Source organism: Tursiops truncatus, chromosome 14 (assembly GCF_011762595.2).
Source record: "Tursiops truncatus isolate mTurTru1 chromosome 14, mTurTru1.mat.Y, whole genome shotgun sequence".
NCBI lineage: Eukaryota > Metazoa > Chordata > Mammalia > Artiodactyla > Delphinidae > Tursiops > Tursiops truncatus.
This window is the reverse complement of record NC_047047.1, coordinates 65130049-65147720: the sequence shown is the minus strand read 5'-3', so window position 1 is coordinate 65147720 and position 17672 is coordinate 65130049. Positions and strand designations below refer to the sequence as shown.

Genomic DNA, 17672 nt, shown 5'->3' with positions numbered 1-17672 from the left:
AGTCTAGCATATGACCAGCAGGGAGCGCCATTGGACCATTTTCTTAGCTGGCATTTTTTTTCCCTCAAGCAGTGGGCGCACCTGGGTCTGGCAAGAGGAAATGCCAGACCTCCCAGGAAATAGGCCAGCCACTTCAGGCCCCTGCTCCCCGTGGACAGAGATGATGGCAGTCCCTGGGGAACAACCAGGCCCAAGAATCGGCTCAGAGTAGATCCCTTGCCCGTGTAGCTAGGAAGCCCAGAGAACGGCTCAGAACCCTGCTTCTCCCGCTTCACAGCTTTAAAGCAAGTTCTGGGCAGGCTTGAATACAACTCCCCAGTGGCCAGAGAAGCTCCCATTCTTGGGCTTGAGCAAAGACCCTGATCACGGGTGCTGTGGCCATGAGGCACCACTGGGGGAGGGTTTGTATGTCTTGTCCAAATGACTCATTCGCCCCTGAGAAGAAAGGGCCAAAGAGAGCCTAGCCCGAGTGACAGGCCTTTCTCCCTCTGCTGTGCTGGTGCACCGGAGCCCCCCACCCTGCCAGTGAGCACACCTCATGGTCAGCCTATGAGAAAGTCCTGCTGCAGGAGGGCAGTTGACACTGTCCTTCTTGTGCCCAAGGTTTTGGGACCCCTCATCACATATTTGCAGACCCAGGCCCAGCCTCAAGGAGTGCAGGCCTGTCAGCTGGGTCTGCCCCAGCCGTAGAAGAGTTGGAAACCAGGGACCAGCTAGCCAGCCAGCCAGCCTGAGAGAGGGCCCGCAAGCTGAAGACAGCTGGGGTCAGAGTGCAGCACCCTAGTTCCTGCTGGGAGGTGAGAGATGGGTCGGACAGCTAAGCACCCCTCCTTGCTCTCCTCATCCTTCAGAAAGAACAGAGAGCCCTGATGGCCCTCATCTCCTCTGAGGCTGAGACTCGGGGTATCAAAGGCCTTCCTGCTTCTTCTGCTACATCTTCCTCGCCCTGGAGAGGCAGAGCTTTGTAGGGGAGGGTAGAAAGGGCTAGAACATATCCTGGATGCTTTGCCTCATTCCTTGTTGGTGATGGGGTCAAGGTAGGGGCTGGGGGTGAGAGGGTGAAGATTAATGTACCAGGAGTTGACTGATGCCTGATACCTACTCCCCCTGCCCTTAGAACTGGGTAGTAGGCAGAACCACGTGGGCTCCAGGGGGCTTGTGAAAATGTCAGGAAGGCACCTTTTTTCTTCTGATGTAGTGTGCTTAAGCATTTACACATTGAGCTACATACATATAAGTAATATTATACATTGCTTTTATTTCTCCTTTTTATTGCAGGGTGTTATTTTTCTTTGAAATTATGCACATAGATAGGTGTTAATAATTATGAGCTTCAACACTGTAAAGGGGCACATGATGGTTAGTTTTACGTGTCAACTTGACAGGGCTAAGGGATGCCTAGATAGCTGGTTTCTGGTTGTGTCCGTGAGGGTGTTTCTGGAAGAGATTAGCATTTGAATCAGTAGACCAGTAGTAGACTGAGTAAAGAAGATCCTTCGCCGGTGTGGGTGGGCATCATCCAATCCTTTGCGGGCCTGAATAGAACAAAAAAGGCGAAGGAAGGGCAATTCCCTTTCTCTCCTTGAGCTGGGACATCCATCTTCTGTCCTCAGACATCAGAGCTCCTGGTTCTCAGGCCTTTAGACTTGGACTGAATGATACCACCAGCTGCCCTGGCTCTCCAGCTTGCAGATGGCATATCTCAGCCTCCATAATCACATGATCCAATTCCCATAACAAATCTCCTCTTGTATATCTACATATATCCTATTGATTCTGTTTCTCTGGAGAACCTTGACTAATACAAAGCATTAAAATGGTTATAAAAGAGAGGCATTGGGTTTGATTGTGTTGAGAAGCACTGCTGTAGAGGGATTGATTATTGCCTCAGCTCGTCCCTTGACAATTCAGTTCTATAAGAGGCACTCATTTCTTAGGCTCCAGAATTATGCTATCAATTAGCCTTATGCAGCTCTGATTAGAAAAGGTAGAGATAGTACTTTAACCTTTAGCCAGATACACATTTTGAGCCTATCCTTGTATCAGCCCCATTGTCAAGACACTGTGATAGCTATTCCTTATTAGGTGTCTAATAGGTTTAGGTGCCTTCATTCTGCAGGTGAAATAGCTACAGCTCAGAGAGGTGAAACAACTTGCCCTAGGAAGCTCAGCTAGCAAGTAATGGAGGAGATCATCCTGCTTGATCTGAAGGCTGTGTTTATCACACCAAGCCCTGGTGCTTCTGAGAACAAACTTGCACTTGACAGGTGCTATAGGTTGCATATTTGTACCCCTCCAAAATTCGTATATGAAACCTAATTCCCAATATGATGGTATTAGGAGGTAAGGCCTTTGGGATGAGCATAGGTCATGAGGGTGGAGTCCACGTGAATGGGATTAGTGCCTTATAAAAGAGATCCCAGAGAGCTCCTTTGCCCCTTCCACCTTGTGAGGACACAGCAAGAAGACAGCCATCTATGAGCCAGAAGCAGGCTCTCGCCAGACCCCAGACCTGCCGGCCCCTTGATCTTGGACTTTCCAGCTTCCAGAAGTGTGAGAAATAAAATTTTATTGTTTAAGCTACCCACTCTGTGGTATTCTTGTTATAGGAGCCCAAATGGACTAAGAAGACACCAGGTTCCAACTTGTTTGGGGAAGCCCCCAGTTGACATGAAGTGTGGTTCCGTAGTTATTGTCACAAACCATCCCAAAGCTGATCTTCTCCATCCTGGATGTTGCACTGGGACCCTCACCCTTGCCAGATCTCAGTCCCAGCAGTGAGAGAAACTCCAGTCCCTGCGAAGATCTGTGGTTAGATGACTGAACCCGCTCTCGCCCAGTGAGTTGCTTTCCCTCTCTAGATATGCCACATTGTTATTGTAAAAGAGCATATGTTGTAATATTTGATAGAGTTAATCATGTTCATTCCTTTCGTTTTCAGAATTTTCCTGTTGCACAGCAGGCACTCAATAAATCAAAAAAATTATTTTATATTTAAGTATAGTTGATTTACAATGTGTTAATTTCAAGTGTACAGCAAAGTGATTCAGTTACACATATACATATTGTATACCTATTCTTTTTCAGATTATTTTCCTCTGTAGGTTATTACAGAGTATTGAGAAGAATTCCCTGTGCTATATAGTAGGTCCTTATTAGTTATCTATTTTATATATAGTAGTGTGTATATGTTAATCCCAACCTCCTAATTTATCCCTCCCCCGCACCTTTCCCCTTTGATAACCATAAGTTTGTTTTCTAAGTCTGTGAGTGTGTTTCTGTTTTGTAAGTAAGTTCATTTGTAACACTTTTTAGATTCCATATATAAGCAATATCATATGATATTTGTCTTCCTCTGACTTCACTTAGTATGATAATCTCTAGGCCCATCCATGTTGCTGCAAATGGTACTATTTCATTCCTTTTTTATGGCTGAGTAATATTCCATTGTATATATGTACCACATCTTCTGTCAGTGGACATTTAGGTTGCTTCCATGTCTTGGCCATTGTAAATAGTGCTACAGTGAGCATAGGGGTGCATGTCTCTTTTCGAATTATGGTCTTCTCTGGATATATGCCCAGGAGTGGGATTGCTGGATCATATGGTAGTTCTATTTTCACTTTTTTAAGGAACCTCCATACTGTTCTCCATAGTGGCTGTACCAGTTTACATTCCCACCAACAGTGTAGAAGGGTTCCCTTTTCTCCACACACTCTCCAGCGTTTATTGTTTATAGACTTTTTTTTCCCCCTTTTTTTTTGCGGTACACGGGTCTCTCACCGCTGCGGCCTCTCCTGTCGCAGAGCACAGGCTCCGGACGTGCAGGCTCAGTGGCCATGGCTCACGGGCCCAGCCGCTCCGCGGCATGTGGGATCCTCCTGGACCGGGGCACAAACCCACGTCCCCTTAATCGGCATCTCAACCACTGTGCCACCAGGGAAGCCCTGTTTATAGACTTTTTGTTGATGGCCATTCTGACCAGTGTGAGGTGATAACTCATTGTAGTTTTTTTTTTTTAATAAATATATATATATTTATTTATTTATTTTTGGCTGTGTTGGGTCTTCATTGCTGTGCACAGGCTTTCTCTAGTTGCGGCGAGTGAAGGCTACTCTTCGTTGTAGTGCGAGGGTTTCTCATTGCAGTGGCTTCTCTTGTTGCGGAACACGGGTTCTAGGCATGCGGGCTTCAGTAGTTGTGGCACTTGGACTCAGTAGTTGTGGCTTGTGGGCTCTAGAGCACAGGCTCAGTAGTTGTGGCACACGGGCTTAGTTGCTCCGCGGCATGTGGGATCTTCTTGGATCAGGGCTCGAACCCGTGTCCCCTGCATTGGCAGGCGGATTCTTAACCACTGCGCCACCAAGGAAGTCCCTCATTGTAGTTTTGATTTGCATTTCTCTAATAATTAGCGATGTTGAGCATCTTTTCATGTGAATATATATTTTTTCAATTTATTTATTTTTGGCTGCATTGGGTCTTCATTGCTGCGTGCGGGCTTTCTCTAATTGCGGTGAGCAGGGGCTACTCTTCGTTTTTGTGCGCAGGCTTCTCATTGAGGTGGCTTCTCTTGTTGCAGAGCACGGGCTCTAGGCACACGGGCTTCAGTAGTTGTGGCTCGCGGGGTCTAGAGCGCAGGCTCAGTAGTTGTGGTGCACAGGTTTAGTTGCTCCGCGGCATGTGGGATCTTCCCGGACCAGGGCTCGAACCCATGTCCCCTGCGTTGGCAGGCAGGTTCTTAACTACTGTGCCACCAAGGAAGCCCTAATGTGAATATTTTTATAAATGAATGCTTCAAGGGTGTTATGGTCTTGGTGGCATGATAAAACTAAATAGATAAAAACAAATGGTGCTATAGGAATATATTCATTCAACAAATAATGACTGAGCACCTGCTACATGTAAGGTATTGTGCTGAGTGCTGTGGAAGATCCTAAAGTAAGTGAGCAACAGATACCCTCCCCGAGTACCAAATGTAAAGTACTTTATAAAACAACCCTTGTCTTTATCTCCACTTTCAAGGCACACAGAATGAAGTAGAGACCTGCATCGACCAGCTGGACGAGGCATATAGAAACTGAAGCTCAATACAATTCTAGGTTGTTATTCAGGTAGAAATGCACAGCAGCATGCAAAATGGAGAGTGTTCTGAAACCATGGAGACATTGGGGTGCTTCCTTCTGTCCTATGGAAGAAAGTGGGGAGCTGTGAGAATCAGAGTGGTAGGCTTTGAGGAGAAGCTGGACACATGTTTTTAGGAAAATGACCCGAAAAGGAGCCCCCAAGATTATCCACGTGAGGTTGATGAATGCCTCCACCCCAGGGACACTCACCTTTCCAATCCCTAGTCTCGTCAGGTGCTCTTACCTGCAGTAGGGAAGAGCAAAGGCAATCAGCGGAGGCTCCATCAGCCCACGATGAAGAGGACCCCCAAAGAAAAATGTTTAGAAAACCATACGGGCCCCCTCTATGTGAACAGTCTGTCAGAAATGTCTGCCTCCTTACAAAGAAACAGACTCGTCCCAATGTATCTTAATAGCTTCATGAGCTTCTGCACAATCAGGAAATTGATTTTCTGTTCTCTCCTGACTCCTTCTGGACAGTGGAACTCAGTTATCAAGCTTTACTTCCTGGTCTCCCAGTAACCCTATTTGGTGAAATTAGAGTTAGGAGTTTAATTCAATGTAGTACAAAGCCCATGAGGTTGGCTTTATGGTTTCAAGACCTCTGCTAGGAAACAGAATCCTGCGATCTCTATTCCTCTTCCAAAAATTGACGGAAAGGTGGGGCGGGGCGGTGGAGTGGGCTGGGGTTCGGCACAGCTCTCCTGAGTTCTGTGCCCCCTGCACCCTGAACTGCTATGCTTTGAGCCCTTTCAGGGCTAGATATCTATCAGCCTATTCTGTGAAGCTTGACTGGCACCTATCTTCAAAAAAAAAAAAAGAGGGACTATTAGATTTCTTTTCCACGCTGTATAAAAATAAAGTGACGAACTGAGCCAAAACACAAATAGCTGACATTCTTCAGGCACCTCCCAAGTGGGATGCAGTTTACATGCGGCATTTAATATAATCCTACCCTCGGCCAGCTGCATGGGTACATGACCCACGTAGTTCACAGGGGCCCACTCTTAGGAGGGCCCCTGCACTTGGCTTACTGCTCTGCTGTTGCTGTCATCTTGAGATTCTTAATGTCTTCTGAGCAAGGAATTTTCGTTTTGCACTGTACCCTGCAAATTATATAACCAGTTCTATCCTCACCATAACTCTGTTGTTTGGTAGGTATTGTTGATCCTAGGGAAACCAATGTTCAGAGTGGGTTCAGAACCTCACCCAAGTTCATACAGATGGAAAATGGCAGAGCTGGGATTTGAAGCCAGGTCCCTGCTGCCAACCGCAAATCCATGCTCTGTTGATTCAGTGGTGCTGCCCTCCTGACTTGGTTGTCTAATTCAAGTCAGCCCATCTCTCTGAATTAGGATATTAATTCTGGACACTACAGGTTAAAGTGCATTAGCAGGTGGGTTTTTCCCCTTAATCATCAAGATAATTACTTTAGAACTCTAAATAGTTCTGAATGTGTAGTATTTATTTTCCGACAAAATGTTTTCCAGCTAAATCTGCCAAATTTTGTTTTTGAAACCTAGGCAATCTTTTTATCCTCATACATTTTTTTGTTTTGTTTTGTTTTTGTTTTTGCGGTACGTGGGCCTCTCACTCTTGTGGCCTCTCCCATTGTGGAGCACAGGCTCCGGACGCGCAGGCTCAGCGGCCATGGCTCACGGGCCCAGCTGCTCCACGGCATGTGGGATCTTCCCAGACCGGGGCACGAACCCATGTCCCCTGCATCGGCAGGCAGACTCTCAACCACTGCACCACCAGGGAAGCCCTATCCTCATACACTTTTAAAATGGCATTACAGATGTCAACATGAAGAACACTTGCTCTATAACAAAATTACATTTCTTTCCAAGATGTAGTGATTTAATAATTAAAACAATATCCATGAAATATAAATACAAGGTATTCATAAATAAATTAAATTGGATTGTGGTTTCTAAGAGCCAATTATCATGTAAAATATCTCTGTTGGTTGAAATAATATGAGAGCAGAATATCAATTCTGACATTCTCTATAGGCCATTGTTATAAATTGCTAGAATGGTCTAATAGGTTATGGAGTTTTATTGAGGTTTGAGATGGTCCTTAAAGTATTCATTATGTGTTAGAAATTAGTTGTCTTGATTGATTTTAGTTATAATTCAATTATATGTTTACAGCATGGGAGAAGGAGGGGTGCTGTAGAACTGAGACGAAAAGTCTGTTCTACTTATGAAATAATAGGAACTAAGACAGTGGCACCATGATTAAGAAGTTCAGACAAACCTAGATTTGAATCCCAGTTTCACCACTTTCTAACTGTGTGACCTTGAACAATTTACATAAATTCTCAAATGTCTTCATCTATAGAAAAGGGTTGTAATGAGGAATAAATTAGATAACGCATAAAGCACAGAGCACAAAGCACTCAGCAAGCCCTAAAATAAATGCTAGTTCTTATGATTTCTGCTGCCACAAAGGGGGGATTGAAGGGTTTGGGAATACAGCCCTTTCCTACCTCAGTTATTTTGCATCAACTGAAATCTTAAGGGCCATAACAATTTCTACAGCAATAACTTGAAACATTAGTGGGATAACTCAGTGGTGTGTTGGTAGGTGGCAGGGAGAGTCAGGGAGCCCAGATTTCTAGTGCTTCCTGTTTCCATGGTGTAAGTACTCCATCAAGCTACCAAAGCGTTGCTGCTGAACGTGGAGTTGGGAAGGGATGCATGCACTCACTTCTCAAGAACTGCTGTGACCTGGTTCCACGCCCACTGGGAAACCATGGGTTCCAGTTCTGGCTCTGCAGCTATCAAATTGCATGACCCTGGGCAATTCCCACCATCCCTGGGCCTCAGCTTCTTCATCTGTAGTAGTACCTATCTGGCATGCCTCATAGGGTGGATGTGACAATGAAATAAATAAAGGACATGAGAAACTATTGAACCTGTGAAACAGTGGAGAGTAAATTGGCAGTAGTGTTGATGCACAGACTCCTGTAATTACAGAGGGAGCTTTGTCTGATTTTAAGGTCCCAAGACCGGCAATTCCTTTGTCTTTTGATCTGCTGCTCAGCTGGGCACTCGAGCTCCTGGTTTATTTACCTTAATCTTTCTTTTTTTCCTTCTTATAATGGTTATCTGCACAATTAACATAATAAAGCAAGTTAGATAGGCTCTTTCAAGCCCTAGGGAACAAAGACTGCCTCCAGTTTCTTGAGGCCTAATGTGATCTGAGAAGGAGATTGAGAAACGGCAAAGCGTGCCCCACCCACCCTTGGAGCTCAGGAACAAGGGTTCCTTGTCCTTCAGGACCAATGGCTGTTCTGGTGACCTGATCACCTTGTTTTCCCCTTAGTTCCCGACTCTAGTCCCCCTGACAGTCAAGAAACTCTCTCGGACTTTCCTGGTGGCGCAGTGGTTAAGAATCCGCCTGCCAATGCGGGGGACACGGGTTCGAGCCCTGGTCTGCGAAGATCCCACATGACACAGAGCAGCTAAGCCAGTGCACCACAGCTACTGAGCCTGCGCTCTAGAGCCCACAGGCCACAACTACTGAAGCCTGCACGCCTAGAGCCCGTGCTCCACAACAAGAGAAGCCACCACAATGAGAATCCTGTGCACTGCAACGAAGAGTAGCCCCCGCTTGCCCCAAGTAGAGAAAGCCCGTGGGCAGCAACGAAGACCCAATGCAGCCAAAAATAAATAAATAAATTTATAAAATAATATTTTTTTAAAAACCTCTCTCTCTGTTTTATCTACTCTTTATGGCCCCTCACTGTGGCCGCTTCTACTTCAACTACAATGAAAAACAGTGAGTGTCATGGTAGGAGCATGAGTCAGGCTGCGGGGTCCAGATCTCAGTGTCACTGGGGGCTTCCGTTGAGCTGGTTGTGTAACATTTCTGAGCTTCATTCTCTTTGAAACAGGAGGGAAGGGGGCAGGGCACAACCTTTAAAAGAATGACATAGCCTGAGGACATGACATAAGCTGATTAGGCCCAAGATGGCAGACGGTTGACTTCTACTAGACCTTGAGCCTGAGTATACACTCACTGTAACACATCAGCAAGCTAAATGACACACCCACAGGTGCCATGACAGTTCCAAGGCTGACCATAAAGGTCAAAAATTAGGCGGTGGCCCAATTCCTGGAAGTCCCGTCCCTTCGCAAAATAGCTAGAATACTCCTCCCACTCATTAGCCTATGAAATTACCCACCCCTATAAAAACTGACAACCCCATACCCTGGTGCCGCTCTCACCTTCTGAGATGGCCCACAGTCTGTCTGTGGAGTGTGTTTCTCTCTAAATAAATCCACTTCTTACCTATCACTTTGTCTTTCACTGAATTCTTTCTGTGACGAGCAATCAAGAACCCGAGCTTCATTAAGTCCTGAGACTATGTGTCTGATCTAAATTAAAAGACCATGGGTTCCTGGTGGCACAGTGGTTGGGAGTCCGCCTGCCGATGCAGGGGGCACGGGTTCGTGCCCCGGTCTGGGAAGATCCCACATGCCACGGAGCAGCTGGGCCCGTGAGCCATGGCCGCTGAGCCTGCGCATCCGGAGCCTGTGCTCCGCAACGGGAGAGGCCACAGCAGTGAGAGGCCCGTGTAAAGACCATGGGTTCAAGTCCCAATCTGGGTTTTGGCTGGGTTCGAGTCCCGGCTCATGGGTTCAATTCCCAATCTGAGCTGCACAGTTTCATCTTCATCTGCAGAATGGCGATCATAGCGCCTACCTCATAGGGCTAGTGTGACATTGAAAGAGTCAGAACATGTAAAGCGTTTAGAGGAGTGTCTGGCACATCAGTCCTTGCTGACAGACTTCCTGCTTCTACACCATCTACCTGTGGTCTCCCCATCAAGCCTGGGCTCTGATTGGGTCTCTTTGCCACAGTCCAGTGCAGTGTTTCTCATGGATGGAGAGCTCTCACAGGCCTTCTCTCTTGTCTGCCTAAATGTGGCTGCCATTGGCTACGAAGCACTTTCACAAGACACAAAACAGGGCACATTGCTGGTGAGGAGCCTCCCGTCATCTGAGGGGGGCTGTGGCTGTGCAGACACCCTGAGTCTCTTGGCTTCTCTCCTATACAGCAAGCAGGCCTTTCTGAACATCTAAGAGGAAGAGACATCACCCATAAGCATATTCAAGAAGACATATTCTGTGGCTGGGTAAAGGAAGGTCCTGAGGATTATAATCAGAAGAAAATACATGGAAGTTTGGTTACCTTTTCATCAGTGGATCTTTCAGAGGTTTGTCCTTGATTTGAATATTTAGTCTTCAAAGGCTGTGCTGGTTGTCAACCTTTTCTGGCTCCAACACCCTGAGTGGCCCACTCCTATCGGTAACAACCTCTAAGGCTGCCAGTGAATCTCAGGCTGGGGTATAATAATCTCCAAGGGTTTGGTTAGCTTGATAAGAAACAGTCAGTTTCTTCATTTTCCTCAGAGGGAAAGCATTTAAGAGTGTGTTTCCAAGGTTCAGCTGCTCGTTTAATAACAATAATAATTACCTTAATGTTCTTCAATAGGGGATTAGTTAAACAAATTATGGTACATCCATGGTACATGATGCAGCCATTAAATTAAATGAAGTAGAACAATACACTGTATTTCATTAATGGTTACACAGCTCTAAAACTGTACCATGTGGGTGGCTTTGTGAGTGTTACAACTTGCGGGTGGAGATTGCTGTTAAGAATTTTGGAATTAAGGAGCAGGCCAGCTGCATCTTAAATTAAAATCAGATCCCTGGATGTGAGCCGAAATTGCATTTGTATCCTGGCCTCCTGAAAGGGGGAGAGAGAGAAGAACCCGGCATGAACAAGTTTCCTGGAACACCACTGGAAAGCAAAAGGGACGTTGTAAAGATGAGGATGAGACTGGAATTACAATTTCTGGGAGACAGCATGGCTCAGAACTGGCTGTTCCAAGTGGAGAACGATTGTGTGAGTCACTAAATGGAGGAAATCTCTGAGACTCCCTTGCGGAATCGGAATTTGCTGGTCAGGCTAGTTCAGAGCCAACAACCTGCTTGCCCACTAGCCACTGCCTTGGGGACCAAATATCTGGGAAGCACAGGGTTGAACTGCTTTCCACTGGGAAGATGCACAGGGAGCCCTATGCTGGGGGGAAGAGGAAATGTTTAAGAAGGGGTTGGAACGTGCTACAGAAAGAGGACGAGGATAAACAGACACCAGAGCAGGGAGATACCACTACCCACCCAACTGAGCGTTTCCAAGGCCCCACCCAGAGCAGTGTTGGCAAGAGAGCATTTCTGGGTGGACGGGTCACCTTCACTTCTCTGAAATAAGCATATGGCAGGGTAGATAGCAACTGGGATGGGTACATCAAATTCATAACCTTACAGCTGGGACTTGGGGAACATTTGACATCTCCCCAAATGATTGCAGTGTGCTTTCTGTCTGGGACCCAAAGAGCAAGGCACAAGGGTTCATGCACGCCCTCCCTGAGTTCCTGGGCCAATGATATGCAGCCAAAAACGAGTAAACCACAGGGTATTGGCCCTCAGTGTTACTCTGAGGTACCACTGAATGTGAGTGCCCGTGAGCTGAGGAAGAAAGAAAAGACACTCCAGCAGCCAGCAAGAAGCAGGACTGAAAAGTGGCGCTCAGGTCTGATGTCCAGGCTGGCGTGGCTCCACCCTTTGAGGACAGATCCCTGATGTTCCAGGTCTCAGCGGGTGTGGATAAGCAGGTTCCCCTGCCCAGGGCTCTCAAGTACTGAGTATAAGTCTCTAATTTGCTTTCCACGTGGCAAGATAAGGAGTGAGAACAATGTACTCCCATCATTCACCTTCAGATATTTCACCATGAGATTGGAAATGGCTTTGCATTAGTTGTCTGTCACTGTGTAACAATGTGGCCCAATACTTAGTAGCTTAAGACAATAATGATTTATTATCTCTTGTGGGTACCAGGGCTCAGATATTCAGGCCAAGCACTGTGAGGAGGGCTTGTCTCTGCTCCACCAGCTCTGGGGCTTTAGCTGGAAGGAGCGAAGGCTGGGGCTGGAGTGATGGGAAGGCTCATCCACTCACACAGTTGACTGCTGAGGCTGACCACAGGCTGAAGGCCTAGCTGGGCTGTTGGCCAGACAACCAACATGTAGCCTATTCATGTACTTTGGGCTTCCTCAGGATATGGTGTCTGGGTCCAAGAACAAGGGTTCCAAGAGAGCCAGGCAGATGCTGTATCCTCTTTATGCCCTAACCTTGGAAATCACATAGTATCACTTCTGTCACTTTTGTTGTTGTTGTTGTTAGATTTTGTTGTTGTTAGAATTGAGTCACTAAGTCTAACCTGTACTTAAGGGGAGGTTTAGATTCCCTCTCTTGGAGAGAGGAGTTTCAAAGAATTTGTGGACCTATTTAAAAACCCACATAGGCCTCGTAGTTACATAGATTATGACAAATAGGGATTGAAAGGCTGCTTGCTCCCCACAGTTCCTTTTCCTTACCATAACTAAGGTGTTGAAGCTTGAGGGGACTAGGAATTGAAAGGTATCATTAAGACTTTTGCTGTCCAATCCCACTACTGGGCATATACCCTGAGAAAACCATAATTCAAAAAGAATCATGTACCACAATATTCACTGTAGCTCTGTTTACAATAGCCAAGACATGGAAGCAACCTAAGCGTCCATCGACAGATGAATGGATAAAGAAGATGTGGCACATATATAAAATGGAATATTACTCAGCCATAAAAAGAAATGAAATTGAGTTATTTGCAGTGAGGTAGATGGACCTAGAGTCTGTCATACAGAGTGAAGTAAGTCAGAAAGAGAAAAACAAATACTGTATGCTGACATGTATATATGGAATCTAAAAAAAAAAAAAAAAGTTTCTGAAAAACCTAGGGGCGGGACGGGAATAAACATGCCGATGTATAGAATGGACTTGAGGACACGAGGAGGGGGAAGGGTAAGCTGGGATGAAGTGAGAGAGTAGCATTGACAGATACACACTACCAAATGTAAAATAGCTAGTGGGAAGCAGCCACATAGCACAGGGAGATCAGCTCGGTGCTTTGTGACCCCCTAGAGGGATGGGATAGGGAGGGTGGGAGGGAGACACAAGAGGGAGGAGATGTGGGGATATATGTACATGTATAGCTGATTCACTCTGTTATAAAGCAGAAACTAACACACCATTGTAAAGCAATTATACTCCAATAAAGATGTTAAAAAAAAAAAGATTTTTACTGCCATGGTGCCATTCCAACCCCAGCCTAGTATGTGAGGAGGAGGTAAAATGGACTCATTCAGCTCTAGCCAGCAGTGCCCAAAGAATCCCCAGAGAGGAATTCAATATGGTCCTAAGAAGATTATGATGTAAGAAAGGGAGGTTCTAGCCTGTAAACAGGGGGCGTTAATAGGAGGCATTATTAGACATTGGACATCCCCTTGGGAAGGTCCACAAAAGAAATCAGCAGAGGGGAAGGGTAACTGGACAAAACCTATTAGCATGTGAGTAGGAATCTCTCTAATGTCGTGGGTTTGACCCTGGCCTCTGCAACACGCTAGCTATTTAAATTACAACTGCCTTAACCTAGCTACTTAGCTTGTATGAGCTTTGGTTTCCTCAGCTGTAAAATGTGAATGAGAGCAGCACCCATCTCGTAGGGTTTGCGTGAGAATTAAATACAGGTAACCTACAGTGCCTGGCACCTGGCACATCACTGTCATGTTGTTGTTGTCCTGTCTCCAGCCTTTCCCCTCCCACCTCTAAAGAAGACTCAGTTTCTTCCTCTTTCTGAAGCTGAGGGGTCTTGTCTTGCCAGGGAAGTTTCTGTGAGCTTTTCCTATGTGAGAGGAGGGAAGGACCATGAGGAAGGGAAGAGGAACCGGGACTCAACGCTGAGGGACAAGTTTTTCATGGAATTTTGAAGAATGAAATGCAGGATAGTTCAGGGGTGTGAGCCAAGAGAATAGGAGAGAGGAAAAAAAACAGGGTTTTCTAAGACAGATCCTTCATGTGGTTCAAAAAATATGAATATGAACTTGAGTTCGTTTTTAATTACCTTTTGGTTGTCGTGGCTATTTCTTTGATCAGGACATTGCTCAGAATCTAGACCATGTGGAGACAGTTTTGTAGGTGTTTGTTACACATTTTGAACTAAAACTAAGGCTCAGAACTATAGATATAGCTTGATTCTATTTGTGTATGCTTTTGCATAGAAAACTTCTGGAAGAAATACAAGCCACCATTAACAGTAGTTTTCTTTGGGCTGAGAGAGAGACTATTACTTATTTTGTACTCTTTGGTTCTACTAACTTTTTCTTTAACATGGGCAGATATCACTTTCTGGATCTACTTGACACAAATTAGGTGTTTGTTTTTGTTTTTATAAATAGCCATTTATTAAATACCCATTAAATATCTGTGTTAGAAATTTTATATGTGTTATATCTGATCTTCATAACAACTTTACAAGATTGGTTCCATTATTTCCTGTTTTATAGATGAGAAAATGAAAGCTTGAAAGATGAAGTGAATGTTTTAGTTAGGAGATACACACACACACACACACACACACACACACGTATATGCATATATATATAGAGAGAGAGAGAGCCAGAGAGAGAGAATTTTTGGCTCACATGATTGTGGGGCTGGCAAGTCCAAACTCCATAGGGCAGGCCAGCAGGCTGTCAGCGTGGGTAAGAGCTCATGCTGCAATCTTGAGTCTGAATTCAGCAGGGCAGCAGGCTGGAAACTCAGGCAGGGTTTCTATATTGCAGTTTTGGGGATAATTTCTTCTGGAAACCTCAGTCTTTGCACTTGAGGCCTTCAACCAATTGGATGATATGTTTATATTAAGTTGAGTAGTGATAACACACTACAAAATGTCAACCAATTGGATGATATGTTTGTATTAAGTTGAGTAGTGATAACACACTACAAAACGTCACTTTTTTTTTAACAAAAGCAAGGAGGTGATTCTCACAAGAGTTGGGACACTGCTGCCTTTAGGAAGGAGTGAAGAATTGTTACCAGAAAGGACAGGAGGGGGTAATATTCTGAAGTGCAGGTAATATTGTTTCTTGACCTGGAGGTGGTCGCACAGATGGTCATTTATTCATGAAAGTCTTCATAACATTTTTGTTTCATATACTCTTATGTACATGGCTATGTTTTACAACTTTAAAAAAGTTTTCAACAATCAACTTAGTTGTTGCTCTCTTTTATTTATTTATTTTATTTATTTATTTATTTTTGGCTGCGTTGGGTCTTCGTTGCTGCGCACGGGCTTTCTCTAGTTGCAGCGAGCGGGGGCTGCTCTTCGTTGCATTGCGCGGGCTTCTCATTGCGGTGGCTTCTCTTGTTGCAGAGCATGGGCTCTAGGCACGCAGGCTTCAGTAGTTGTGGCACGTGGGCTCAGTAGTTGTGGCTTGCAGGCTCCAGAGCGCGGCTCAGCAGTTGTGGCGCACGGGCTTACTTGCTCCGCGGCGTGTGGGATCTTCCCGGACCAGGGCTTGAACCCGTGCCCCCTGCATTGGCAGGCAGATTCTTAAACATTGCACCACCAGGGAAGCCCCAGTTCTTGCTCTCTTGATGCAGCTGAAGACTGGAGATGCTGGGAAGGACTCACCCCGCCCACGAGGCAGAGTGCTTCAGCTTGGAGGGCCAGCTCCCGGGTCAGGCTCTGCTGCCTCTCCCTGCAAGGACCACCTCCTTCACCTGCCTCTCAGCCCATTTAGGGCTCCTGGAAATTGCCCCTCCCGCATTTCAGGGCTCCTGATCAAGAGGAGACATCTCATTGTGGAAAATTTGTTCTGTTTCACTTAAGAAACAGCATTTTCTTCCCGTGTCTGATGTGTTGATTAGATTTCAGACAGGATTAGCAGGGTTGATGGCATTAAGTAAAAAGTCATCTCCTTTGGAAACAGCCCAGGAAGTCTGGATTCCATTTTTAAAAGTGTTGGATCCCATTAAGATGAAATATTGAGAACCGTGTGGATTCCGATTTGATGGGAGAAGTCAGAACTCCAAGTACTGGCAGGCCCGTGTGAACACCTCTGGGGCAGAGGGAGGAGGGTGGGAAATGAGGATAACATAATTTGTCAGTAAGAGCAGAGAATTCTCGGCAACTCTCTTCCTCGAGAACAAGTGATCAACAAATCAAATATGGCCCATCTGCCATCTGCTGAATGAATTACAGTACACCTGTACCATGAAATAATGTGCATTCACTTAAAATTTCAAATTAGAGTTATACCAATGGACTTGGATAGAGTTCCACCAGGTATTATTATTAAATGAGAAAAGCAAAATATTTTAGCTTTTAAAGCATCTAAAATATGATCCTATCATATAAAACCATGACAAACAACCTCCCCATTTATGACATGAGTACTTATGTACATGAATATGTGCCTCTATGTGAGTCTACATATATGGAGAAAAATATGGAAAGAAACATACAAGATTGTTAATATCAGTTACCCCTGGCAGGATTTGGGTTTGTGGTAGGTGTTGAAGAGGGTGGGGGAGAGAGGAAAGTTGGAACCAAACAAAAGGGAACCATAACAAAAAAGAGCCAACGAGTCTGATGTGATCACATTTATGTGTTTATGTAAAAATGAATAAGGGGGAGGGTGTTAAACTGTGTGGTGCATCTCTACTGCCTCTAGCCCTGCCCTGGGCATTGTAAATAACAGAGGAAGGCTCTGTCCACTAGAAGCTTACACTCCCTTTGGGGAAACAAGGCATAAACACTTGCAACACTTGGTGTCAACATAATCTGACACTCTAACCTCTGTCTTCTGTGTTCTTGTTTATTTAACAAGCATTTCCGGAGCCCACACTAGGCGCTAGTCATGGTCACTGCCCTAGGGAACATATCTAGTTGTGGAAAATGCAATATAATTAGAGATGGATACATAGAGGCGCTGAGTAAATATTCATTGCATTGGGTTAAAATAGCTATAATTTGGACACAGGTGCTGTATAAGATTTTTGTCATTATAGTCAAATCAAGATCTAAAGGGACCTTACTACCTATCCAGTCTGACTTCCTTATAATTACATATGTGGAAACCGAGGCAAGTAGATGAGAATCGTCACTTGTAATGTACAGCAGAGCTGGGATGCCAACCCACAGCTCAAGGACCACTCTTATTTCTTTCTGCCATAGTGTGAAGTCTTCAAGCAGAACTGAGAACAAATAATGCCTGAATGAAGCATTTGACATTTTAGTCATGTTTCAGATGAGGCAGCTGATATAATGGGGAAAACATTGTGCTATAGGTTGAATTCTGTCCCCCCAAAAGATATGTTCAAGTCTTAACCTCTGAAACCTGCGAACATGACCTTATTTGGAAATAGGGTCTTCAGATGTAATCAAGTTACATCTGATGAGGTCATACAGGATTAGGGTGGTCCCTAAGTCCAAAGTGACTGGTATCCTTATAAGTAGAGGGAAAAGACATAAAGGAAGTTTAAATACCTATTACAGAGTGAAAGAAGTCAATCTGGAAAGCCTACATACTGTATGAGATTCTGGAAAAGGCAAAATGATGAAGACAGTGAAAAGATCAGTGGTTGC

The 17672-nt window shown here is 45.1% G+C and overlaps 1 protein-coding gene across 2 annotated transcripts in view; it reads left to right on the top strand.

The window, feature by feature from the left end:
* LBH (LBH regulator of WNT signaling pathway) overlaps positions 1-17672 on the top strand; it is an 88878-nt gene that overhangs the window by 9083 nt on the left and 62123 nt on the right. The window contains exon 3 of one of the 2 annotated variants that reach the window (XM_073791472.1): positions 2610-2839. The gene's annotated coding sequence lies outside the window, so the exon portion shown is untranslated. Of the gene's footprint in view, positions 1-2609; positions 2840-13534; positions 13591-17672 lie in introns of those variants that run through there. The other variant, XM_033838788.2, reaches the window with a different exon arrangement.